The sequence below is a fragment of the Phasianus colchicus genome, chromosome 12 (assembly GCF_987193195.1).
Source record: "Phasianus colchicus chromosome 12, bPhaCol1.hap1.1, whole genome shotgun sequence".
Lineage (NCBI taxonomy): Eukaryota > Metazoa > Chordata > Aves > Galliformes > Phasianidae > Phasianus > Phasianus colchicus.
The window spans coordinates 17,967,144-17,988,392 of record NC_143447.1 but is presented as its reverse complement, the minus strand read 5'-3'; the positions used below and the strand labels follow the sequence as shown (position 1 = coordinate 17,988,392).

At 49.4% G+C, this 21,249-nt stretch overlaps 1 protein-coding gene across 4 annotated transcripts in view; it reads left to right on the top strand.

The window, feature by feature from the left end:
* Positions 1 to 21,249, top strand: part of CHSY1 (chondroitin sulfate synthase 1) — a 60,778-nt gene that overhangs the window by 35,556 nt on the left and 3,973 nt on the right. The gene's annotated exons all lie outside the window — the stretch shown is intronic.

Below are 21,249 nucleotides of genomic sequence, written 5' to 3'. Positions count from 1 at the left end.
CATGCTCATAAAATACTTGAGATGTGGATCTGTTGGCTGCAAATTGGGCAAGGCATTCAAATTGGGGTTGCGTGTGGTAAACCTCTATCTGTGCAATACGAGGGCAGGGAAGCATTTATTGCTAATGGCCCAGTAAATGTTTTCAACACGTTTGACTGGCTGCATCTTGACACATACTTGTTGCTGTGTGTATTGTGCTATGCATAATAAACTAAAATAATATGGCTGCTGGCCATATGTTTGCTGTCGTTAACTTAGGACGGCAGAGATTTTTAGAAGAGATTGAAACCTTTGGCTTCAGTCATCCCTATGTGTGCCAAGAGAAATTGCACTTGTTGATGGGGCTTGTGGTCTGAAAGTGGAGGTTGAAGCGTTAGAAGTCCCAGGTTTGTCGTGTTGCACCATCACACGTGTGGCCTTTCCTCGTGAGGCTGGTTCAGAACTATTTTGTGTGTTCTGCACCAGAAAGCATTGCATGAGTCCATTAAAACTGATAGTCTGCAAATGGACGCAGTAGGTTTGTGGGGAGTGACCCAAATCCTTTCTCTGTTAGTTTGAAATACTGCCTCAGAGGCATTACTAGAGCAGTACCCAAGGAGTTGTTACTGCCATGTGGGTGAAATGACAGCCCGCAGTAAATGGGGCTGATTGTGAGAACTGCCTTCTTGTAAAGACACGTCAGGATAACAAGCAGCTTGATGGGTGACTTTCCTTTCTGGCCTCCTGCAGTGCTTTGAAAGCCTGGGTGGTCACTTGCAGCGTCAGCATCTTCCTTTAAAAAACAGAAAAAGGGGGGGGGGGGGAAAAAGACCTTTTAAACAGCTGTCAGTCCAAGAGGCCATAAAGGGGAACAAAGTGAGATGTGGCAGGTCGGCGCCCGGCCGCCGCGTGTGGGACAGCTCGGAGGTGCCATCCAGAGGGCACGAGTGTGAGTTTGGGGTCAAAGCACGTCCTTTGGGGCATCCATCCAGCACCACGTGTCCCAGGCAGCTCTGCCAAGGGAGATGCTTCTGCAGTGGGGTTGGAGGCGTATGGCCGATGCTGGGGTTTTGTCTTCTGCAGCTTGAGACTTCCACAGAGAGCTGCATTCAGCTGGGTGGGAAAAGGCATGAATTCCCCACCTTCACTTTCATCTTTCCAGCTCTGAGCTCCCGTGGGTTTGGGGAGCAGATTCACAAGGACAGCCCCACCTTGATGACCCTTCAAAGAGGGTCTGAGTGGGAAGGTGACTCCTTACATCCCCTCAGTGGGAACAGCTGTTCTCAAAAGGGCCCCACTGCTTTTCTTTTTCCTCTAAAAGTAATAGAAACTGTAAGGAAGACCAGGGCTTTGCTTGCAAAATCCGATCGTTTAAGTGGTTTTTCCGGATGCTGTGTTTTATCTTCTGGTGATTAAATGCCTGTCTACAGAGGAGAGAAACATGATGGATTAAAGTGCCCTGTTTTTCTCTGATTACGTAAGGGCTGATTTGTATATAATCTAAGAGTGAAAATGTTCCCAAATGAACTATTACATATGTTTAAGACCTTTACGGTTCGTCTTAGGGAGGAAATAACACAGATCTGGGGCAGGCATGTGAACATGGTCACATTACTTTTGCATCTTCAGTGGTATCTTCAAGACAGGGCTGTGCTGTGTTTCCCAGACCTTTATGGGGAGGTATCTGTGTTTTTATCTCTTTTTAAATGGGGAATGTGGATTGCAGAGGAGAAATGCTTCATTGCAGCGTCACTGGAACCAGATGATTTTAAAGGTCTCTTCCAACCCAGGCCATTCTGTTGTTCTCTCATTTAGTGTGTAGGGTGGTCAGGCAGGAAGGATCACACAGAGAACACCTTTTTGAAGCAAAATGTTCTCATTTCACCCAGAGGATGTGTGAGAACTTCAGTGGGCCCATGGCTGGGCTAACAAACGTTGTGTGGTTTCGTAGGAAAAATGTGAAGTTCTGTCCACGGAGTGGAATTATTCCTGTGTTAGTACAGGCTGGAAAGGACCTGCCCAGAGAGGCTGTGGATGCCCCGACCCTGGAGGTGTTCAAGGCCAGGTTGGATGGGGCCCTGGGCAGCCTGCTCTAGTATTAGATATGGAGGCTGGCAGCCCTGCCTGTGGCAGCAGGGTTGGAGCTTGATGACCCTTGAGGTCCCTTCCAACCTAAGCCATTCTATGATTCTGTGATGACCTGGGGCTGTGGTGAGGACATGTATGAGCCCTAATTGCAGTCAGCATGCATAAAGCTAGGTGTTTATTACCTGCCTGGAGAGCCAGCAGGAAGGAAGCTCATATCTCCCTCTGCTTGTTGCTAGTGGATTGCACCTATTTCCTTCTGAGCTCAAAAGAGTCCCGGGGAAACTGGAAAGGGTTTAGCAGAAGCCCACCAGGATGGCCAGAGGCCTTTGAGTCCCAGACGTCCTCCAGAGAAAAGCCGAGGGAGCTGTGAGGAAGCAGCTGAGGGCCCATTTGACAGCACTACAGCTGCGGGGAGGGCGGCCATAGGGTTGTGGGACAAACACCGTGCTGCGCCCGCATCGAGCAGGAGCTCGGGCAGAGACCTTCAGCCCCTCCACAGCCCCGGTGGAGAGCACCTCCAAACCTCAGGGCAGAGCACACAGCAGCTGTCCGCCCCTGCTCTGAGGCAAACAAAAGCTGATCTGAGCCTGAATGTGGCTTTGTGCCGACGTCCCAGTGACTAATGCTGTGAGGGTGGGGGGAGGCATCGGACGGGGAACATCTGGGCTGTCACCACACGGCCAAGTCGCTGCTGCTCCGGCCATTGCTCCTGTTTAACATGGCTGTGCTTATGGTGGGTTCAGTGATACGTTTTATTAACGTGGGAATTGCGGTGAGTGCTCGTTAAGTGGAAAAAAAAGTGATCTTAAAATCCCGATCTGAAGGTGTCAGCAAGGAATTGGCCTGTGAAGGGCTGAAGCGAGGCACGTTCTCTGGGCTCGCATGCAACAGGGGCAGCTTTGGGATGTCGTTATCTGGGATGGATTTTTAGGCAGGAGGTGGCGAGGAAATGAAGCAGATCTTGTTTTCCCATGTGAATTAGATACTCCAGGCAGCCCTGGCAAAAAGTCTTGCCTTGTGAGAGGTATTCAATAAAACCATCTTTTCTACTGTGAGGCAGAAACTCTTCAGTGTGTATTTGGTGATTTTTAAGTTAAGAAGCATTTCTCAGCACCCGAGCAGCGTTTTGGACACTTCCACAGTGAGAAGGAAGTCCTTGCTGAGGTTTGGGTTTGCCCTCTTAGGGCTCTGCGTGGGGCAAAGCGGTTCCATTCAGAGCTACTGAGGGAGATGTGGGGCCTGGCTTCTTCCCTTGTCAGCACAGACCCACAGCTACTTCTCTCCTGTCCTACGGGGTAAGCTCTTCCCCCATAGGATACGCTGTTTTGGTTGATTTATGTTTGAATTTGCCCTATTAAAATACGCTAAAGAGAATGTGGCTTTAGGAAGGCAAAAAGCTTGGGGGTTTAGCAAGCAGTCAGCATCTTCCTGCTGTCCATTTTGCTAACGATGGCTTAATTTAAGTGTCTGCAACTGCTTGTGAGACCTTTCTGCCTGTGGAATGACACAATGGAGCTCCGTTGGCAGTGCCGTTCTGCTTTGGCTTTCTTTTCGGCCGGCTGGCTTAAAGCGTTCCATCCAGCGTCGTGGCTTTTGGAGATTCATTTTTAGCACGCCGTCTGTCTGGCTCACTTTGCAGCATACGGCCAAGATTGGCGGTAGCTTAGATATGACCACTGTCTTACTTCCTTCTGTCTGAAGGATGGCCGCCAGATTGGGAAGGAGCGCGCATCGCAGCGCTGACGCACGTCGAGGGAAATCCGGGAGCTGTCTGCTGGAACAGCTGCCTGCCCTTTTTCTGAAGAAGACGAGAAAAAAAGCAGGGCGATGTTGAGCAACAGCGTGTGGTGCTTGAGCCACCGGCACACAGACCCATCGTCTCCAGCAGCCTCTCTGTCAGATGTTTGATAAGCGACTCAGAGCAGCGCTGGGGAATTGGGAGCGTTTTTGAGATGTCCTGGTTTGCTCGGAGCCTCAGGATGGAGCGTGTGGGCGAATTCCTCCCAGTCACTGTTATTCAGAGCTTCCCGATCGGGAAGGGGGGGAGGAAAGGAGCTGAATTTGTTCTGAAAGTGGAAAAAAAAAATGTACTCGGCGTGCTTTTAGTTGAGAGTGATGCGTTTTAATGGGCCTCATCCAGCTCATGTTGCTGAAGAGGATTGCAGTGGTTATGGAGAATCCTTCCCAGTACAAACTCCCTGCCTGGTATAGTGCTGGAGGGATGCTCCCAGGCCTCAGTGAGTTCCAGCTGTGCCTGGCTTGGAGCATGTGTGCTGAGGGTTTGTGAACCCCCACATGCTGTCCTTGCATCCCCCTGCCGGCCCATTCGGTGACTCCTCCTGGTTCTGTTCCCCAACCACGTGCTTTTGCTCGGGCAGTTGTGATAACGCTGCTCCTGAGTGCAGGTGCTGCACTTGTTCAAAAAGGAAAGTCACTCCCTGCTCATTAAGCTCTTATTTCTGTCTTGTGCGTCATCAGTGCTTAATTATTGTTAATGATTATCAGGGAGGTTAAAGGACTTCTCCCCAGGAGTTTGTGGAATCATGCTAAGAGCTGCACATGCAGCTTCTCTCTGTACAGAAGGCAGATAGGAGCACTTGACTCAGTGGTCAGCAAGGAAATACACAGTGGGGAATCTCACTGGGCTCAGTGCTGTAGAAGCACATAGATAAGATGCTGTCAGTGTATGGAGCACAGCTTGCTTATGCTTTCTAGCTCCTGTGCTTTGGAGGCTCCTAGGGCAAGACGTTGGCATCTCTGCCTTACGACGGTGCACATTTTTAGCAGTTGTGCTTCCAAAAGCAAACCAGGTGAGCAGTCTAGACAGAGGTGACGGAGGATTTCCCTTCGGACAGGAACCCAGCAGAAGGCAGAAACTGGAGCGAGTCCGATGGGAGAGGACAGGCCTTGGGCTTCTGCTTTTCTTTTTCTCTCTTTATACTGTAGTTCGCTGGCAGTCCACCCAACCCAGTTGGCTGTATTAATTCTTCCTAAGTGAGAGCTTTACATGGGTGTAGCTCTCTCTTTTCTTTGGCAGCCAAAACGTTTTTATTTCCAAAGGCAGAGGGACAGAGCAGAGAAGTCTGTTTTATTTTTCTCTTGGTGCCATTCCTAAGTAGTGGAGCTTCAGCTAATCCAGAACTTGCATTTCAAATGGAATAAAAGAAATGGGGGGAAAAGGGACACAAATGCAAACGGGGAAAATGGGGCGAGGGCAGCGCTGCTGTCCCCCAGTGGCTCAATGGGACGATCCTCCTAAAGCACTGAGTATTTGGGGATGGGAGCTGCTGTGGGTTCCTGTGCTCAGTGTGGAAATCCCGTGATTCTTTTTTAAGGAATACCTGGAGCTGTGTTAGTGGGGTGCCATGCCTTCCTCCCTGGTGTTGCAGGGGTCGTGATGACTCTCTCGATGGTTCAGTTGGCCCTGTGGGGTTCTTTCTGTATGGGATGTCTGTCCCGTGTGGTTGGTGTGGCCCCGCTCCGAGCGCTGAAATGCTTGAGGAGAGATAATAGCCCGTAATCTGACAGCAGATCTAGCTGTGCAGAGGACAGCTCATCGCCGTGTTAACAGAAACTGCCTTTCTGAAGGAAGTGGGGCTGATGGATGTCTTCTAATTATTCCCTTGTGTTGCAAGTGTTAGAGAGCCAGCTTGAAATCTCTGCCCAGAATTCACAGCTTTAATTTGTTTGACCTTTCCGCTGATGAAGACATAGGGCGGTATGAATCGCAGTCATCTCCATTAATTTCTCCATTGTTCTGTGGATGCAAATGAGTGTGGTCCTCTGCTGATCCCGTATAGAAGATGGTGTGAGGAGGATGCTGAGCTGCTCCATCCTGGGGGGATTTGTCATCAGAACGGGATGAGTGGAGGATCCCGGCTGTAGTTTTCCCCATACGTACTAATGTAGGGGGTTTCCCCCCCTTTCTGATCTTTCTTTAGAAGTAAGTATATCTTCAGGCATGGATTTCATAGATTTCACCTTTGGATGCACATCCCAACAAAGAGAGATATGCATCAGATAACAAATCAGATGGCATTCCTCAGCCAGTCAGCCTGAAGCCCCTTTGGCCATGTGTGTTCAGTAGCTTATCAGGGATGCTGTTTGTCCCGGTTGCTTCCCTGCTTCAATGAAGAGGAGCTGTGGCTGCCAGGCACTGCTGGTGCAGTGGGTGTGCTGCTACCAACCCTGTGCATCGCCAGCAGCCGCAGCACTCATTTTTGGTAACTGGGAGGCAAACGAAATTGCTGGGTATGATTTGATGTCTTGCCTGCAGCAAAAGGGATGAATTAGAGACAGGAATAGCAGCACAGCCTTTTTTTTTTTTGTGTGTGTGTGTGTGCAGGAAACCTCAAAGCATATAAAAACCATTGCCATTTTGATTACCGAAAAGAAAAAGAAACTGAATGCAGAGATAAAATAAGAAAACCTCAAGTATAATGGTTTTGCCAGTCATAAAAATACATCGCAGAACAAAAGGCTGCAGAGGTTTTTTATATCTTGCATTCAGCACGGTGGATTGCAGAGGAGTTGGCAGCAGTGTTTTGAGAGCCTGCACCTCGCTTGGCAGTTAGCTGAGTTGTGGTGCATTGCACTGAGTCAGGCTCTTGCTGTGTGAGCCTTTTCCTTGTCTTTCTGCTTAGGGTGTGGGAACACAGTGCCTTTGTAGCATTACTGGGACAGGGTGGGGATCTGTACCCCAAGCCAACCTGCCCTATGCATTGCTCTTGCAAAATCTAACAGCTTGCTTTGGTCTGTGGCAGCGGCAGAGCTCAGAGGATGCAGCTGCGCTCGCAGCAGTGCCTTTCAGGGATGTCTGGACCAGCTGCTGTGCTCCACCCAGGGTAATAGTTGGAGGGAAGCAAAATTCTGCTTAATCCCAAAACGCTTCTCGTACCCACAGCTTAGCTCGGAGTTCCGCTGCGGCTGAGGCTCGGATTGCTCCAAACCGGTGGTGTGACCAAAGCGGCATAAAATGCGCGCCTGGGCCCGGCCAGTGTCTGGAGGAATACTGTGTCCTTGCAGCTTCATCCCACGTCCACGTTGCTGGGTAGGCTGCGGCTGCTTTCCCTGCTGCTTGGCATCGCTTGCCCTGCTGGCTTTGTGCAGCCTTTGCCGATGGTTTTTCCACGAGGTGCGGCACACGCTGGTGCCCAGGCTGGCAGCTGTTGGTGCTGCTGCTCTGCAGGGAGCTGGCACGGCCCCTGCAGCCCCACCGACCCGACTTGGTTTATGCAGGGCATGAGGATGGGGAAGCAGGAGCAGGCTGTGCTTGGGCTTCAGGCTCCTTGGATGTTGTGTGTCGCATTTCAGGTATCGCTGTGTTAACTGGAGAATTTTAGCCTGCTCTAATTTTGCTAAGCTCATTTTTGAGCTTCTCCAGGGGTGACTGATTAGAGAAGAGGTACTTAAGTGGACCTGAGATAGGCATATCCTATGCTGCAGGGGAAGAGCTTATTCTACCATCTGTCCTGGGGCAGGAATTACCCCAACACCCTGCTGTGACAGCTGGCCAGGCACAGTGCTGCAGGAAAGGGCTCTTGTGTGAAATGCTCTGAAGCCTTTCTCAAGCCCCCTGGATCCCCTCCACCCTTTGCTACCACAGATGCAACAATAGCAAGCCTCATCTCGGTGGACTGCTGCCACAGCCCCCAAATATCAAATCTGTACTTAAGGCTTTGTGGTGAGCACGTGCTAAGCAAGATAAAGACAATCACTTGCAGCTAAATGGAGGATTTGCAGGTTCTGGTGCAGACAGGGTGCTTGCAGGTGAGCAGCAGGGATGCTCTGGATGCAGAGGCCATGCAGCAGCTCCCAGGAACTTGATCTAAGGTATATACGTGTTTTTTTAAGTCTTCATAATCTCATTTTGAAGTCAGAGTAGTTGGGCAGTAGCGTCCTATCTTGGGCACCAAGTGCATTTTAGAGGAACTGTTCCAAGGTTTGGCCAGTTGGCAGCGAGGTGTGCTGATCCCAGTGCCTGCAAATCACTAATGAAGCATCATTCCCTTATTTGTCAGGTAGGTACCTAGCCACGCCTAGCATTCAAATTGTGGCTTGGCCTTTGCAAATACCTTTTCTTCTTAAGCTACTGCTCACTCAAAGAAAATGAAGCAAATCACAGCAGCTGTGCTTGCACTCATCCTTTCTTTCCTGTTCTTGTGATTTCTAAGATCATCTCACCCTTTGTTACTCCTGCCCCATCCTAACCCATGCTTCATGGGGCACCACAGGCCACAGCGGTCCCTCAGAGCACCCAGCAGCAGCGTGGCTGTGCCTCTTGAACTTGCTGTTCCCAGCAGAAGTAGGTGTCAGCAGCTCCTATTTCAGCTTTCATTGTTGGAGTTCTTGTACCAACCAGTTTACCGCCTGTAATCACCATCCCTTGGCTACGAGGGTGAATTCTGCCCTCCAGGTCTGCTCAGGGGTGGAAAAAATGGCATGCTCCTACTGCGAAGCAGTGACATGCAGCAGCCTTGCTCTGCTTTATGGTCCAAAGAACATTTGAAATGGAGTAAATCTTGCAATCCTGTTCCAGTGGTGACAGAACACTTTTCAGACCGGGTGAAGGTTAGCAGCAGGCTGTCCTCTCTGGCTTCAGCCACCCCAGGCAGGGAGCCTGCAGGGCACCCGGCCAAAGCACGTGAGGCTCCATCTCTCCTGGGGGATAAGAGCCAGGGTTGGATCTCCAGGGGCACGAGGGTCCCTGTGTTTAATCAGTCCCCATTTAACCACCACTCCAGGAGGGGAAAGTCTGCGTTCCTGGTTTGTTCAGTACCTTCCTTCCAGGATGAAGTTGCCAAGTCTTGGAATGTGCTAATTATCACGCTGTAATTCCATCTGCAGCCTTGATGAAGACGATGTCTTGAGGGGTGATCTGTTTTCGTCTTCATTTTGCGCAGCGTGGGCTGGCATACAAACTTATGCAGTTTTGACAATCTTGACTTTTAGGTTTTTCTCTTCAAACGAGAAGAGAGGCGTTGTGAAAATCAAAGGAAGTACAGTAAGTCATGAATGCAGTCGGGGCAGAATTTGCACAGCTGCCAACATGAGGTTCAGATATTTTACTGGGTGATACAAAATAAATGTTTAATTCATAGCGCGTAACACTTTAAATAAATATCACTTGGCCACCATCTAATGAGGATACGTTTGACCAGTGACACCTCGTATTCTGGAGGCAGTCTTGCTGGCTGGCTGGCTGTTACAGCAGCCTGTACAGTTCTAGAAAATGAACGTTTAAAATAGAATTCATCCAATCTTGTTCTGAAATGAGTCTTCAGTTTTGCAGCACTGTGCTTAAAATCCTGGATTGAATGGCTGCTTGAAGACAGCCCTCAGGATTAAAACTGGTTTTACAGAGGAATAACGTGTATGCAGGATGGTAGCAGTGCACAGCTGCTGCGGAGCTCAAGCTGAAGCCCTTGGTATTGCCCTCCATTGGCCCTCCTCAAGGTGCACTTGCTCATCCCACGCTGCACATCCTGTTCCATTCCATTCCCTGGCACCAGCACAGCTCTTTCTGCTGCTCCCTGGGTGCCAGGGCTGAAAAATGGGGTGAACCAGAATGTTTGCACTGTGAGCTAATCTCTTTGGAGATGTTAGATAATGCAGTAAATAGCTCTGCGGAGCGCTGCAATTACCTTTCACGTTTCGTCATGCTTCTGAAATTCTTGTCTCCTGAAATTGGGGCTGTATTTTTAGTCCAGGGCAATCAAAAACGTCTGGCCAAGAACCTGATATAGTACCTAGGAAAATGGAAATATTCCTTTAAACGTCTTCCAGAGCTGCGGCTTTCCTCTGAGTATTAAACTCCATTTGTTATGTCCTGATTACATACTTTGGTCTGGGTTCTCTGCAGCGTGGATTTATAGCTCTTTCTATGGACGGTTTGATCTCTTCCTTGTTTTTTCAGAAAACACGACTTAGACTTTTATTTCAGTGTGATGTAAGTGTAATTATTTTGCGGGCGAGCAAACTCAGATTATACATTTCTGTTTGCCACCAAGCCTTACAGATTATTATTATTATTATTATTATATTTTCTTCATTGTTTTTGATGAAAAGGTTTGTGCTACTAAAACCCTATACCTGTGGCATCAGGGGAATGGTTTCTGCAGCTTCTGCAAGGAAGGAAGACTCGTGCTGTGCATCAGGCACCAGGGTTTGGCTCCATGCAGCAGTGACATGAGCTGGTGCAGCTCCTACAAACAGTGAGTCCCCATAGTCTGTTGCTCAGTAGCTCTCAGGCCACAATCCATGCCTGGTCCCAGTACCCTGATCAGCCACCACTCTGTTTTGTCTCTTTGCCATGGATTACCCCACTGCCTTTGAGATGCTCTGCAGTGTCACACAGAGCAAAGCCAGAGCAGCCCAGCTCAGTAAACAGTGCCCTTTGGAGACCATTCCCAGCCTCAGTACCAAGTGGGAGCTGTCTGCAGGGTGAAGATCAGAGGAATGCTTTGGGATGGGGTGGGATTATTTTGTTTTTGATGTGTGCTTTTTGATGTTGTGGGATTCTTTTACTTCCCCAATGTGTTTTAGCCTGTAGGCAAAACAAAAAAGCCAATGTTGATGGGTCAGGTGGGTTCTTTGCTATTCCAAATGGAGAGGAGAGGACCCACTGTGGTGGATCAGTTGCAGAAGTGGAGCTCAGGGGACATCTCTCCACAACCCCTGAGAGGAGGTTGTGCTGAGTTGGAGTTGACCTCTGCTCCCAGGTAACAGCAACAGGGTGAGAGAGGTGATGGCCTAAAGTTGTGCGAGGGCAGGGTCTGGTTGGATATTAGGAGGAATTTCTCCTTGGAAAGAGCACAGCTGCCCTGGGGATGATGGGGACACTGTCCCTGAAGGTGTTAAGATCTGTGGGGATGTGGCACTGAGGGACATGGGGAGTGAGCATGGCGGGGGTGGGCTGGGTTGGACTTGGGCATCTCAGGGGGCTTCTCCAACTTCAGTGATTCTGTGATTCACGGAGGGACATGGGGGCTCTGCTGGAGGCTCACACCTGGAGCTCTGCTGCAAGGACAGGGCTTTGGGCAGCAGGAAGGCAGTAGGCACCAGGGCACTGTGCCACCTGGCCGGGCATATCGGCCTGATTCCAGCTGTAAAACTTTTCTTGGAAAGCCAGCAAGTGTGAAATCCCAGAGCTCAAGAGTAGGCACTGCCATGTGTTGAAAATCAGTGTAAAGCAGTGGACAACATCTTACATAAATCATGTGTGCTTGTTGTCTCCTCACCATCGTATGTCAGGTTGAGAAGAATCCTTTCTGATTTAGTGGATTTAGTGGAGTTTGTATGTGATTTCTTTTGACGTGCTTCCAATTAGTCTTGGTGCTTTATTTCCTAGGCTTCATTAAGCTTGTGGTCTGACCATATTGCAGTAGCCACTCCCAGCACTTTACTGGATACTAGTTTTAATATCCGGATATAGATTTCTTCAATATCCTGCAACGCATTTTTCAGTGCTTTTCTGGATGCTGCTAACACTAAGCAGCCCAAGATGCACCAGGCCCCCAAGCTATGTTTTAAGGTTAGCATAATGTGTTCCATCTTTCTTCTTTGCGCAACACAGACTGCTGTGATGGTTTGGGTTTGGGTGGTTTTTTTTTGGGGACATGATGTACCCGAAAGGGGGATCTTGCATAAGAAATGCTGGAAGACATGTACACGTGTGTCTGTCCTGATCCATTACTGTGCCCTCTCCCTCCCACGCTCTCCCTTGAGAGCACATCCTTTGCTCCTCTTTTTTTCCTATCTGTGTTAGATATCACAACAGCCAACTGTTTGCATGGAGAGCAAAGCATCCCAGGCACCATCTCTGCGTCCTTCTGGCTTCAGGTTCTGCGGAAACAAATGTGACAGTGGAGGAAAAGAGATTCTGTCCTCAGACTGCTTGCTGAAGAAGATGGCACTGAGCAGATTTGGCTGGAATTATTACCAGTGTTCCTGTAGTTCTTCTGAATTATACAGGCAGGTAGAAAGCAGCTATTTCACAAGTAAAGAGGTCAAGCTTCCCTCTGAGACACAGGAATGTTGCTTGCTGCTGTGTATTCTGGACCAGGTGTAGCTCTGCCTTTTCCAAGCATAAAAAAATACTTTGGATGCATTACCTCCGCTTTAAAAAGAAAAACTAAAGCCGTACCCTCGGGTGTTTGACAGGAGGCCAGCCCTGAGAGTGCAGCTGAAGACGGGCAGACAGGTTCCCAACATCTGCTGTGGGTGGGTGGATTTTGTTTGGCACCTGCATCAAGGCGAGGCTGAGGCATGGCGTGATAGGAGCACGGCTGGTGCCCTCCCTCTGTCACTGCCATGTGAAAAACATCACGGTGAGGGGCAGAGTGGTTGGGAGTGAGGGGAGGGGGTTCTAGGGGATGTGTTCCAAGGGGAAACTGGACAGAGAGGTGCTGGATGACCCATCCTTGGAGACACCCATGATCAGCCTGGATGGGCTCTGAGCACCTGATGGAGCTGTGATGTCCCTACTTGTTGCGGAGAGTGGCACCAGATGGTCTTTGGAGGTTCCTTCCAACTTAAATGATTCTATGATTTGATGAAAATCCTGATAGCACTGGGTTGAGCATCCCATGCTGACTTGTTGCAAAAGAGCGCATCCTCGAGCATCCTCCTCTCCCAGATCTCTGCACGCCTCCCAGCTGTACAGACCGGAGCTTCTATTATGGGGCACAGAGCCAGAGTGGATGCCCTGCGTGCTGCCTGGCACAGGATGCTCCTGGAGTGCAGGCAGGAGCTGTGTTCAGCCCAGTGCCAGAGCTGGAGGCAGCAGCACAGCCGTCAGCATGCTGAGCCCATGGTACCTCCAGCTCCAACTGCACCGACCTCGGCAACAACCTGCCATGCAGATGATAGACTTCTATCTCAGAAGGGCACCGTGGCAGCTGCAGCAGAATGTAGTCCTGTGTGTCCCACTGAAAGCCCCATTGAAGGGCTCTGGCTCCCCGTGGACGTGCCGCCGTGGGACGGCAGAAGAACACTGTCCCCATCCATGCACCCTGCCCTCCCGGCCCATGGCCCGGCTCCGGCTGAACCGCGGCGATTTACAGCGCCCCGAGGAAACACGGCCCCTCTCAATGCAGCTTTAAGCTGTCAGGCTGTAAATTGTCCTGCTTCAGGAGCTGCTTCAAAGCGGCCCTGCCTTCCTGCAGTAAGGAGAAGGCTTTTTGGCAGCCCCGGCATAAGGCATTTGCTATTCATGAGTCAAATCCCTGAAATGTCCTCGATCAACAACTGAAAATGGGTCATAAGGAGACAAGGCATCGCTGTCTGGTGAACGGGGCTGCTCGCTCCGACAGCCTTCTCCATCTGTTGGCAAGCACTGCTTCTGCTTTCTCAGCAATGTCCTTTCCTCCCTCCCTCCCTTTCCTCAGGGCAGTGGGACCCGGCCCCATGGTTAGGCTGCTCAGATCTCCGTGTCTCCCTGCTCCTCTCACTGCCCATCTCCTGCATCAGGGAAAAGTCGCAATAGGGTAAGGGGGTGTCACGCATGGGAATGTCAGTATTCCTCAAAGCAGAGTGGTTTCCACATCCAGAGGGGCTACAGCCTCCAAAGGGAGGGAAGAGGAAGCGAGTACTGGCCCAGTGCAGAGGGACAAAGGACAAAGGACAGCTTTGGAGTGGGTCCATGACCCCCAAACTGCTCAGGCACAGCCTGAATGAGCAATCCTATGGGTCTGCTCTACAGGAGCAAAGGAAACCCCAGGATGGGACCAGAAAGCCACACGTGTGCATGGTGGTTGTTGAAAGACTGTTCAGAATGTTGTAGGAGTAGCAAATCCTTCACAAAGCTTGGGAAAACTGGAAGCAATAAGGTTGTTTTTCATTTCAAGTTGCACGCAGTGTAACTGTTTGTCACTGTCCACACCTGTATTAATTGAGGTCATTACAGAAGCAGCAGCTGAATATTCTCCATGTCCAAGTGAGGCTGCAGACGGCGTCCAGCAGTAGGATTGAGCAGCCCAGAGGTGAGCCCACATCTCACACAGCCTGTGTGCAGTACCAGGGGTGTGCAGTGCCAGAGGTGTGTAATGCCAGAGGCACTCAGCCTTGTGCTGCAGTGCTGTGCTGTTTGTTACTTCTCCAAACTGTGCCAGACAGCGAGCTTCCAGAAAACCTCAGACCATATACAGTTAGCCAGCAACACTATGTGAAGTCTTTAACCATATTTGAACTAACGGGCTAACTTGGATACCACGAGGGGGGAAATGCCAGTCTGCCTGACAGCTCATTTTAATAATGAGAAAGTTGTTCCACTGACTGGAGGACAATGAAGGCTGGGGCTGAACAGAAGGTTGTTGCCTTCCTTATAGCTCAGAGCATATATGAAACAGCAGAGGAATGGGTTGGTCCCACAGTGGTGCATATACTGCTTCCCCTACATATGGAGGTGGGGCCCACTCCATGCGTCCCATCCAAAGGGGCTCTGTATATAGATGTATAGGTATATAGATGCCTTCTTTGGCATCATTTTAAATACGTTGTTCCTCGTGCAAGTAATAAAAACAGGTAACCTTTGTAGTTAGTGTGATTACTGTAGAATGTATGAAGCTTTTGACATTTAGGGCAAGAAAGTCAGATTTGTGAGAGCTCACCATCCCCCTGGATAGGCAAGGCTCCTCTGCTGATCCCCTGGATGACCACATCTTGTACAACCAAACTGTCATATGTTGCTTGTATTGTAGGTCCATATATTGCTTGCATTTTATGTAGCAGAGCCTTGCTCCAGTTTTGGCAGTGCCACATCTAATTTAGGCAGTGTATACTGGCTTTCCAGTGATGGGACAAAGGACAGTGTTTGCTTTTTTCAGCACAGAAGAGTGGGCAGGCTTGAAGTCCTGTGTGGTCATGACGCAAGAACAAAACCTCTGCATTTTGCAATCGTGGCAGCTCGTTGTGGAAATGATGTCTGCAGTGCAGCATGACCGCACTCTGCTCTTTGCCATTGCTCCCTCTGAAGCTGCGTAATTCCCAGGCCTGGGCTCAGCTGTAGCATCCTCACGGCTTGACTGAAACATGTGGCTTCTCCACATGAAACAAGACTTTGTGGCTTTATTTCCCTCCCCTCCTCTGAGCAATTATTAAACAATTCTTTTGGCAGGGCAGCATGCGCACGGCTCAAATACACGCTTCAGAACAATGCTGCGTGGCTGCAGCCAGCCCTGGAGATCCTCATCCCACGCTGCTCCCCCTGCAGAACAAGCTGGTGGTGAGGGTTGTGCCTTGTTGATGGCCTCCAAACTGGCTCCAGAAGCAGTGGCTGTGCTGAAAAACAGGATCAAGGGTGAAGAACCCATTGGAGGATGTTGAAAAAGGATCGTGGAAATCACTGGCGTGCATCACGGATGCTCAAACTGCATGGGATGATGTGTCTTGCTCTTCCTTTCTGCTATCAAGAAAAAGCTGTGATGTTCTTTCCAATCCCCTTTTCTTGAGGAAGGATAGTGGAGCAAGCTCCCAGTGTGAAAGGGATAAGGTTTGGAAAGTATCTCCCAAACACTGACCCTCCCGCGGCGGCTCTCCCACCAGCACCTTCAGGGACCGCTGCTCTGGCAGCTATGGGAGGGCTTGCTAGCTAATAAGCTCCTGGATTTTTCAGTTTCCGTGAGGTGCTGGCAGAGCAGTGGCATTGCCGTAAGTCCTCAGGAGAGGACATTGCAGGCAGATTTCTAAAGGTGGTGATGGAAGATGCTCCAGCACATTGGAAGCGCTGCTGGCACGGCAGCTCAGATCTTGGCTCTGTCCTGGTGATACTGCTCAGCTTTCCCAGCTCCCCTCTCACCCCTTTCCAAAAGATCTGTTCCTGCCATGAGTCTTCACAAGGGATCAGAAGCAGAGTATGGACTGCTGCCATAAGGAAAGGCAGCCGGATCCCTCATCTAAAGTGGTGCTGCCTGGGCTGGGAGTGCCAAACATCTTGAAAATGAATCCTGGTATTTAAAACCCACCCCCACCTCACTTGTACACCCTGGGAAGAGCTGTGGCTGTAGCTATCGTGAGGCCAAATCTTCGCCTAATTAAATTCACTGTAATCCTGTGAAGGCTCAGGGAGGCTTAGGGCTTTGCACTGCTTTAAGGCTGTCCTTCAGCCTGGCCCTGATGCCCCAGCATTGTCCCACGTTACCTGGGCACTGTGTACCTCCCGGCCGTGGTGCCTGTGTCACACTGGGAAGCTGTGCTGGTTGTGCGGGGTGATGCCTGGATGTATTAGCCACAGCCCAGGCCCCTCTGAGCAGAGGGTTTGTGTCCTGCCCTGTAACATCAGCTCATGATGGCCTTGCCAAGCATTTGGGGAGCAAAAGGGCTCCTCATCTGGTGTGGTTCTTACAAAATCACTGTGTGTGGAAAGTGGCTCCCAAGCAGGAATCTCTGAATGCCACGAACAGAAGTATTTCTAAATGATTACATTACTGCCTCTTGAAAACATATGGTGGAAAGTCACGCGGCAGTTCAGAAGAGGTATTTTCTTCTGTAGTCCCTTCTTTTCACTTCCAGCATCCAAGAAGTGTTTGCCAGGGTGTCAGAAGCTTTCTGCTCATCGTCTCCAAGACACTGCCCTCCCGGGGTCATGTGCAGCTCCTTGGAATCTTAACGTTGTGTGTGAGGAAGAGCAGATCCAGGCTTCAACGGCTGCGCCTGCTCCTTCTGTGGGCCTGTTGAAAGTCCTAATGAAAACCAAGTTTTTCTTGTCCTCTGCCTGTAGCACTGAGAGCCTGCAAGTGAGGAGTTGACAACAAGGAAGAGAAATCCCACGACGCTGTGTGTTTGGTGGGAAAGTCATTTGGCGTCATCCCCAGCCTGGTCTTGGAACGGATGGGTTCTGGCTCCCCTCGGGGTGCCATGGGAGGTGGTTCCTCTGGGGGCAGGGAGAGCTGAATCACCCCCTGGGCCAGAACCATGAGCAGAATGGCAGCGTTCACCAGGCCTTGTAATGTGCAAATGATGCTGGACACAAATCCTGAATGCACTTCCTCAAGCAATAGCCGTGATAATTAGTTATTAGCACCTAGGATGTTTTGCTTCTTTGACAGCAGATATATATGGGATGGAACATTTGTTAATGTTTAGTGGTGTTTTACTTGTTTTTGTTGCTGTTAAATTGCAGCCTTTTGGAAGCACAGCCCACAGTTGCAGCTGGGTCTCGTCAGGTTTGTGCTGTTGAGTCTCAGTTTCCCAAAACGACACGTTCATTTCTACCTGATTTCTCCTGAGGTACTGAAGGCTCTCAGGCCAGATTCTGGTTTGTGCTTTAAAGTCATAATCTGTGCCTCTGGGGAAGCTGAAGGTTTTATGGAATGCGTGATGGCTCCTGTGTCCTTTGTGTGTCAGATACACCTGAGGGGAGGACATAGCAGCAGGTGAGCAGCACTGTTTTGGGAGAGTTGCCTGTGATGGCATTCATCTTCTTCCTCCTCATCAGCTCAGGTCTGATTCAATTATCCCCGTTATCCAAAAACAGAGAGACCTAAGGAAGGATGGCTTGCTTCCCAATTAATAGGGCCAGGAGTCTTATTTTTGTTTAGATTAGGAGTATTTCATGTAAAGCCAGAAGTGGGGAGGTTCTCCTCTGCAGCATGGCAGGAGGATCCCAGGCATTTCCCAGGCGTCTGGGTTGCTCCCATCTGTAGGTTTGGGGTAACAAAGGCTGTCGTGCTGAAGATCAGAGGTGAGGTACACGGTGCCAGTTTTGAAGACAGATTAATTTGTGCAGATTTTCTCCTTCCTGTTGCCAAGTTAGGACTACTTGGGCATTTGAACCAGATGATCTTCAAGCTCCCTTCCAACCCAGGCTGCTCTGTGATTCTATGCTCTAAAGGCCGCTTGGATTGAGACACTCTATATTAATAGGTAACTTTTAAGCTTTTCTTCTAGCTTAATGGGAAAGCATGGGGAGAAGGTTAGCTGTTTAATTAAACAGTGACTTGGTATTGCTAGCAGCAGATTAAGCTCCAGCAGCAACTCTTCCAGTTTGCAGATGCCTTGACCTCAAGGTTGCTAAATCCTGCCTGAGATCTTGGCATGCATTCTGCAGTGCTTTGAGAGGAGAGAGATCGTGCCTCAATCGTGCACGAGGCTCATGGGTGAGGCAGCCCATCCATTCGGTGTCATGGAAGGAGAAGCAATTGCACTGGCAAATTGAACTCCCTGCTATCATCTCCCTCCTGGTGAGGTGCTCCCCACCGAGCAACGTTAGCCAGTTTTCTCATTTTTGAAATTAGTTTGGCTTTGTATTTAAAGCCCATCTTGGGCATTTCGAGGCCTGCCATACAACATGTCTTGTCCATGATTTTCATGAGACTTGTGGGGCTGTGTTTTCCAGGCTGTGCCAGTACAATCTGGAGCTATGAGAGAAAGCCCTTGGGGGCTAATCCGTGGCTGTGGGCCAGTTTCTGCATAAACTGCTCTTATTTTTTAAGTCCATTTTCTCCAGTACACTTTTTTTGGCCTGCAAAAGACTTCTTCATTTAAAATGAAGAACATAACACTCTCTCTTTCAGTTGGTCTTTTGGAGGTGAGCCAGGAGTGCCCACAACAGCTGTACCACAGTTTAAACATTCAGTCTCTAATGGTTTGGAGAACATTAGGGTTTTTAAGGCTTCAACAGGTCTAGAGTAAATAGTGGTCAATAAAGAGTAGCTCTTCTTTGTATCCCTGTGCTCTCAGTGCTCTGCGCTAGAATAAAGCATGCTTAGAATATAATCATTGCAAAATTAATATCCGTGAAAGGTTCTTTTTTTTTTAAAGACTCATAGAGAAACCTGTTTCCCTGAAGGCAGGGTTTGCAGGAGTTCAGCTAGCAGGAGGCTCGTCGTGGCCATGTGGAAGCTGGCACGTAACGCTGAAGTGGGACGAGTACGCATGGGCTTGCTTCGCTGCATGGGGGTACTTGGTAGGAGGAACAAACACATCACAGGTATTCCTTTCTCTGCCTCTTTTCCTGCCCACCAGACTCAACGCAAGAGATACTTAAGGTAATAGGTGGTGTTTTGGGGACCCGAATGAGGTAGAAGCTCGCAGTTGGCTGCTGCCAGTGATGGAGTCCAGCAAGAAGCAGAGCTGAAATGATTTGAGCAGATGGATTCATGCTGGTGAAGCCATCAACCTGAGCAAGGGGAGCTGCTCATTTGTTACAGGAATTCACCTGTGGTTTTGCAGACGTGGGTGAGAAAACACGACCCACATGGGGGCTGCTTCTGGCAAAAGAAAGGCCCTGGGCAGGCTGTGCTTGGGAGCATCGGGTCAACATCCTGCAGAGGGATGGATTGCCTTGTTGGCTGCTGGCCACTTGGACCTGGCTTGTAGGAAAGCAGTTTGTGAGCTGTGCCCCTGTAGGGGATGGGTTATTCACTCTGGTGCCCTGCTTCCCCCATGGCATGCTGTTCATGGATAGAGACATGGCCACGTCCTGCGTGCCAAGAGCCAGGGGTAACCAGGATGCTGAGGGGAGGCTTCCTGGGAAGAGCACCAAGTGCTGGCCCTGCCCGTCTTGTTGGCTCGTTGTCGTCTCTTTGGCTGGGACAAGGTGGTCATTGGCAGATGTTTCTGCTCTGAATTGCTCTGGGTTGAAATCGTGCAGAGATCTCTCTTATCTTTGTTCAGGTTTCCAAGAGAGTCAGGTTTTGGAAGAGGCAGGAGGTTTTCTCGAGTGTCAAGAAGTGAACCTAGGAAGTGATTCCTGCATATTAAGCTTTCTCTTTAAAAGTATTCTTGTTAATTTTCTTTAGGATGGTTTGCTGGGCATCCTTATCTGTACTTCCAAGAGGAAGTTTCATAACATTTTCCCTACCCATCAGTATCCCATTAAAACTTTGTTGTGTAACCTAAAAGTTGTTCTGCTTTCATGGTTTCCTCTTGCAGCTAATTCTGAATGCCCTAGATGGCAGTTCGGCAAGAAACGCGTCCAGGCTGCATGGTCTTGATTTTGTTATTGTATAAATTGAAAACAACATTTGAAATTAAATCCTATTGTTAACTTCCCTTTAAATAATAGTTGCCTAATTACGCGTTTTAAGAATATTTATCTAATGCCACAATACTGTTCAGAAAGCCTGTGCCTATGGTTGTATTGTAGTTAAAATGTCAGTGCAGTCTCTGGCTGTATTTAATACTTCTTGTGCTATAGACATTGTGAATCCATGGAGTAAAATACATGTGTGCTTGGCTGCTTTAGTAATAAAGCATGCTTATGGGACTGACCCTGCATGGGTGTGATGGGAGGTCTGCTGGAGCCCTTGCCAGCAGGCAGCAGCTGGGTGTTAATGGTAGAGGAAGCAGTGCAGGCAGCGGTGTGTCCCCCCAGCAGATCGCTCCTTGCTGCCTGCACTGAGATGCTGAGCCTCAGGTCAAAGTATGCACACATCTGGTTTGTTTTGCTAGCGACAATTGGAGCCAGGTGTGAGCTGATCCCCAAGATTCACTGTCTGTCCACAGTAATGGGAAAAATGCAGCTGAAGGCCTAATAAAACAGGGCTTCTGGGTCGGGGCAGCTGGTGGAGGCATCACTTGTGCTGAAAGAAAGGCATCTTTCTGGGCACGTGATTTTCCTTTGAGAGTGCTACATAGTGGTCATCAGATTTAGATTCTTTTTCTTCTCTGTTTTGATGTTGGCTTTAGCTCTTAGCTATTGTTATCGCCTTCTTATACGTACTTTATTGACTGCATCACCCGTGGCAAATCCTGCTGTCGATAATGAGGTTGGGTCTCTATTAAACAAAGCCGGTGTGCCTGCTCTTCTGGCAGCTCAGTGGCATTTTTGATGCCACTCAGCCCACAGTCTTCTAGAACATCCCTCGTCTGGGCTGGTGTGCTGGGGTTAGAATTTGCTCCGTCTCTTTGTTTTCCTTTGAGCTCATTTCCCACACTGTCATGCTGGCTCGCGTCTGCCTTCCATTGTATCAACTGCTGCCTGAGCTGCCCAGAAACATAAAGCTGTTTGCCTGCTTGGCTCATATAGTAGCTTTCCGCGAGACTTCTGAATCCAATCTGAGCTCGCTATCTGGTTCTTTTGAAACAGCAATTTCCATTTGAAGGATCCTTTTATTCTATCATACGCACGCATCCCGTGCTACGTGCCTACAGGAGCTGCTGCCAGCAATCTCAGGCATTTGCTGTTTTACACTGACATTCTAAAATGACAGGGGAGCCGTTGCTTTTTCATCATTTCTGCAT